This window comes from Etheostoma cragini, chromosome 12, assembly GCF_013103735.1.
Source record: "Etheostoma cragini isolate CJK2018 chromosome 12, CSU_Ecrag_1.0, whole genome shotgun sequence".
Taxonomy (NCBI): Eukaryota; Metazoa; Chordata; class Actinopteri; order Perciformes; family Percidae; genus Etheostoma; species Etheostoma cragini.
The window spans coordinates 2,056,412-2,062,193 of NC_048418.1; the positions used below are offsets into that span (position 1 = coordinate 2,056,412).

The 5,782-nt window shown below is 42.0% G+C and overlaps 1 protein-coding gene and 1 long non-coding RNA gene across 2 annotated transcripts in view; one reads left to right on the plus strand and one right to left on the minus strand.

Moving 5' to 3' along the window:
* The window catches only part of LOC117953968 (disco-interacting protein 2 homolog C-like), a 157,324-nt gene that overhangs the window by 11,859 nt on the left and 139,683 nt on the right, over positions 1-5,782 (plus strand).
* Positions 1-5,782, minus strand: part of LOC117954683 — a 14,907-nt gene that overhangs the window by 7,415 nt on the left and 1,710 nt on the right. The gene's annotated exons all lie outside the window — the stretch shown is intronic.

Consider the following 5,782-nt stretch of genomic DNA (forward strand, 5'->3'; position numbering starts at 1 on the left):
CCCCCCCCCCCCCCCAAAATTGTGGAAGCAAAGCAGTATCGGCTGCAAATATCGGATCAAGAAAATCGGCAGCCCGCATTGGTCATCGGCTGATTGAAAAGAAAAAAAATTGGTATCACCATCGGTACTAAAAAATCCATATCGGCCCATTCCTACCCAATATTAATCTAAATAATCTATATCTATAAATCTCATCAGTGTCAGGGAGCCAATAAGAACGCACAACGCTTCTACCAAGATCTAATAATGCTTGTGATTGGCTGTTAAGCATTGCACGCCGTAGAAAAGTCACAGTATTGGTATCGGTACCCAGCCTTAATATTAGCCTGAATATTACTGATATTACTGTGTTATCAAAAGTACTTCTTTAGTGTATTCTGGCGGATGTTTCTGTTATTCGGTCTACTTTCATTGAGGGACATAATAATAGAAACACCTATTGCAGTACAATTCAGCAGCACCACAAACTAAACTACAGCCTCCAAAACGATCATACGTGTGTATATGTGATTCCCACCTGATGACGTGACTCTTCTTCTCTTGATTATGTTGGACTGTCCCTCAGACGATCATGCATCAAAGTTGCTTGACAGAGTTTGATACGAGTTTGCAACATAAATTCTTCACATGCTGCTCACGGTTTCTTAAAACAACAGACATACTGCCCACGTTTGGCTGTTAGCTCTTCAGATGACAGAGTGGCGTTTTTTTGGTTGCTATGATTCAATATGAAGTCATTTGCAGCAGTTCCTTTCCTCCTCCTTCCTCTCTTTGTGTAATTTCCATGCGAGGGTTGTAATCTTTGAAATCTCACCGTGTGGAGAAGCCAGTGATGGTTTCTTTTTAACAGACAATGAACCTAATTTGCATTTTTATGTTGTTGGGTGGGCTCTGTGAACAGGGGGCGGATTTATCTCAATGTAATCACACACCATCACGAACGAAGGGAAACAGTCTCCGAGTGATTATGGAGTCATGAAAAGGACTATGCTTCAACTGCTCATGTGGAAAAAAGCTGCTAGTTTACAAATCTTTTAAAGAACTGTAACAGTGATGGGGGGGGGGGGGCAGAAAATGTAGTAAAAAGTAATTGAAAAGGTAACAAGTCCAAACCCTGCAACAGTGAAAGACTCACATTAGTTTACATTTTTAAAATTTTCCAATGAGAATTATGATTCAAAAATAATCATTCCCTCCAATATCCCGATATCAATCAAAATAATAGCAACTGGAAAATCATGCAGCCCTATCAGCAGCCATGTTGGTTTTTTGAGCTCTGGAGTACTACGAGGTTGTCGGACTGCCGTGTTTGGGAAATCTCGGTTCAGGGGGGCGTTTTTCCGACTTTTTGTCCCACATCATCTGTTAATGTGCACATGACCTGTTTAACTGTGTGTGTGCGTGTGGGTGTTTGGTGTCATCCCTGCTAAGTGTTGAAGTGATTATTTAAGTCTAGTTGATGAAGATGGATGATTTGTGGACGTCAACCCTCCCCCCCTCCCTCCCTCTCTCCCTCCCACCCTCTCTCCCTCTCTCCCTCCTCTCGAACGCCCTCACTGAGGATGTCCTGCTTCCCATCCAGGGTTTTCCCCTCCGTTATAAGTCTTAGGTGCAGCACCCGAGCCGTTTTGAGCTGAATGAATGTGCAATGCGGCAAAAAAAGTGCCGAAAAAAGCGCCAAGACCTTTTAGACAGCACCCAACTAACTAAAAGACCAACGATTGAAGTTTCTTTCTTCTTAACCCTCATGTTGTCCTCGGGTCAAATTTTACCCCTTTTCAGTTTTTTCATCACGCAAAATGGGCCTTCGAAACAAGCTGTAAATGTCAATATTAGACATATCAAATAACTTTGGAAAAACATTAAAAAAAGCACCAGAAAATTTAAAAAGTGACAAAAGTTTCAGATAAAGCGATAACTTTTTTTTAAAGTTGACGGGAAGACAACACAAGTGTTAAGCAAGCTTTGTGTTAAACCTTTTGAGTGTTAATTTTTGATGTATTTGTCTGCTCTGGCTTTTTCTAAAGTTTTGGACATCGGTATGGTGATAGCGGTCCAAAAGGATGTCATTTTTGTATTTTTAGTTTTTTTACTGAAAAACTTCACATTTCCAATTGAGGAAATTCCCTTTAATCTTCTCCGCCAAACTAGTGTACCTATGTCTTGGATGAAGCCAGGGAAAATACGCCGTCATCTGAGCTGGTTCATTTTGTCTAAGCCAGATAGGACAGACGGGTATTTCATCTTTTATTTGGTACTTTCATGCAAACCTGATTTCACCCGAGCTCCCAAGTTGCTCATTCATAGCCTCAAATGCCCTCCTCCTCCTTACTCCTCACTCTGTTGTGTAATCCTCAACAATGTGACTTCTCTGTGCTGCTTCAAATGAGCCATTGTATTCTTTTTTCTTTTTTTTGTGTGGAAGAGAGTCAACGGTGTCTTATGTTACACAGGCTTCCTTCATCTTTGGGTTTGTTCTCTCACATAACCAGGCAACCGGGAGAGCTTTGGGTCCGAAAAGGGAGACTCTGAAAGTGCTTATTAAGTCCTGCTGTACGTTCCTTTTGGATAAAAGTGTCCAACAAGATGGCAGACATAATCCCAGATTGTCATATGACAGTGACAATGACTGGTTTAAGCCCACAACGGACATGCATGCAGAGTTACACAACACTGGCCTACTTTGCATTTAACGAGGGCCGTGAACTGTGAAGCATTATGTCATGCTAAAAACGCTCCGCCGTGATCCAGCTGATCAGTCTGCGGTTACGGTATCTGTCATCACAGATACGAGGCTTTTGAACCCTTAACCTCCGTATTACTGGTGGCTTTTAACGCCAGTCATCTGGAAAATATAAACGTATTCTACTACTGCAGCAGCTGAAGGGCGAAAAACACTCCCATAGGTAATTTGGGCAAGGCAAGGCAGCTTTATCTGTAGAGAACATTTCAGCAACAGGGCAATTCAAAGTGCTTTACACAAAATCAGTTAAACAGATGAAACACAAGTGTAAACTTGAGACTAACTCTAACCCCCTAACCCTAACCCTATTCCCCTAACCCTAACCCACTTGAGACTACCTTCACACTAATTAGTAAGTGTTAGTGATACCTTTTGTGATCCCCCTCAGTGTCTCTACCTTTCACGACTCTATTTTAGAGACGTTACCTTTTGTCTCCTCGGACTCTTCTTCACACTAATTAAGCCGATCTAGTGCTGCCTTTCGTGTCTATTTTTGACACTACACATTCACACTTTTTCTTTAAAGCAGCAATTCCGACTTTTATTTATGTTTGTATTTGCAGCGCCCTCTAGTGGTGGTTGATTATGACGCTAACAAAGTGTAGGAGATCTAAGCTGTTTTCAAAACCGTTCCCTATCACAGAAATAGTGCACTACATAGTGTGTTCTTCATTTTGTAGTGGTGTTCAAATTCAACACGGTTACATTCATTTCAGTCCACTATAAAATACCCAGAATGCAAAGCTAATTTGCGCGTACATATGATATAATGCTGCCTTGTGCAACTCAAACAGTGTCATATTTCACCCGTAGTACAGATATTGTTTCTTTTGGCACATTTACACTTTACCTTTACAACGTCTGACATCTGACACTTTATCTTTGAGAGCAAAAGGCTGACAGTGCAGATGTAATGAGTCTGTTTTTACCTAACCCGATGGTGTTATCTAAGTGGTTGGCTGAGTGTGAGCTGTGAATGCTGGGAGCTTTGTGTGTGTGTGTGTGTGTGTGTGTGTGTGTGTGTGTGTGTTTTTATTTAATCTACAGGGGCCGTGTGTTTCATCCAGATAATCACTCCCACTCTCTGCTTCAGAGATATTTACATGCTGTTCAGCCTGGATCTACAGTTTTATTTTTTATCGCCCAGACAAAACAGTGTGTAGGCATGAGAGATGCTAGACGGAGGTGTGCGTGTGTGTGTGTGTGTGTGTGCGTGTGTGTGTGTGTGTGTGTGTGTGTGTGTGTGTGTGTTAGCCAAAGTGTAATTTGGGGGTAGTATTTGGGAGAGAGTTCCAGTCACACATTGCTCTGTACCTATCTAATCGTTGAATTGATTTGGTTTTCACAACAGTTAAAATTTAAGTTAAACTACCTCCTACTGCATTCCTACTTCGCGTCCACATGATACAAGCCTTCCGTGATCTCTCACCACCCCCCCGTCCTCCACACAGAGGCTAGACACCAAGGAGGACACAGGATTTTTAAAAACCCATCATGGACTCTTCACAAGAGGTAATAATCTTTACTTAAGTTTCTGCGCGGGTAACACCACAATCTTCTGAACACAGTGATGCTGAGAGATCCAGAGAGTTGTGTGGAGTCTTAATCACCTTTGTTGCAACTCATTTGGCTTGAATGTAACGGACGTTTAATAATGTAAAAAATTACACGCTAAAGCTTTAAATTTCACTTGGAGAATCCTGGGGTTATCATGGATATGGTCAAGAGATAGACGCCCAGCGGCGTTAGAAGAAAAACAGCACAGAATCAGAGAAATTAGACGGGTTTTTGCCGATTCATCACTAGTTACACACTAGTGTAACTGTAGCAAGTGTCTCAATATCACTAACGTTATACACATTCATATTTAGACACAACAAATGATGTATCCAGCGACAAAAAAAGCCTGGAAGTCGGAAGTTAGAACGTAAGTACAAAGAGTCGTTGCTACTGAGATGATACTCCGTCTTGTCTCGTCTGACTGGTGCGAACTTGCAGGTTGTACAACGCGGAGGTTTCAACTCGTCTTTGGTCTGAACCGGGCTTTAATGGTCTCTGGGAGGACAACCCAGGGGTCAACACTATAGGCCCACAGTTCACAAAATACTGGGAACCAAGAAATTGGCCTGTTTGGAACATGCACACTCTCCAACATCAATTATTTCATCAACAATAATGCTTTTAGTCTTAGTCAGCGTTTTTGGACATTGGTGCAGTCTCCGTTTTGTTATGGAAAAAAGGTCGTTGACGAACATATTTTGTCTTGTCTGGTGTTCCTAGTTCAATAAATGCAACTCGCTACAGTATCAAATAAACTGGACTGAAAGACCACAGAGGCATGCCAGAGACCCGTACAGAGGTAGACAACTACATAGCAACACAGACGGGCAGAGACAGGAAGCGTCAGAAATAGAAGTGAAGTAGACTGAAACCTGAAGCAGCATGCGAGGTCTTCAGGTCGGATGGGGATCGGCGGCTCTGTGAGAAAACGAGCTTGGGAACGTCGGGTCACTTCGAGAGAAAAATATACTATAAACACTTTTACAAACACACTGAGGACGCTGTGGAGCGCCCACACACTGTTTATATGCCTTCCCTCGTGCATGTAAACACAGTCTGATAGGCCAGTTTGTAATTCCCAACATTTCGAGACAGGCTATTTTTAATGCTATTTATTGAGGACATTCTTGCAGCTAAGCCTAATCCTTCAAGAGGGTTTGGACACTGTGCTGCATTCAGGTTCAGGGTTTGTGTACATGGGGATTCTGCAGACGTTGCGTTCACTTGCACGTTTACTTTAGATTCTGGACTAGGACTGACGGCCGATATTAGGCATTTCCCAATCTATCGGTATTTATAATGGCCGATTTAATTTCTTTTAAATACGTGTTCATCAGTATCATTAATAATGAAAAATAAATGATTCTGATAATGAATATTTAAAAAATAAAAACGGACTGTCAACCATGTTATGAGAGATGGCGTTGCATAGTCTGTCCACCAGAGGACGCTCTACAACGTCCCTGTTAGTGATGGTGT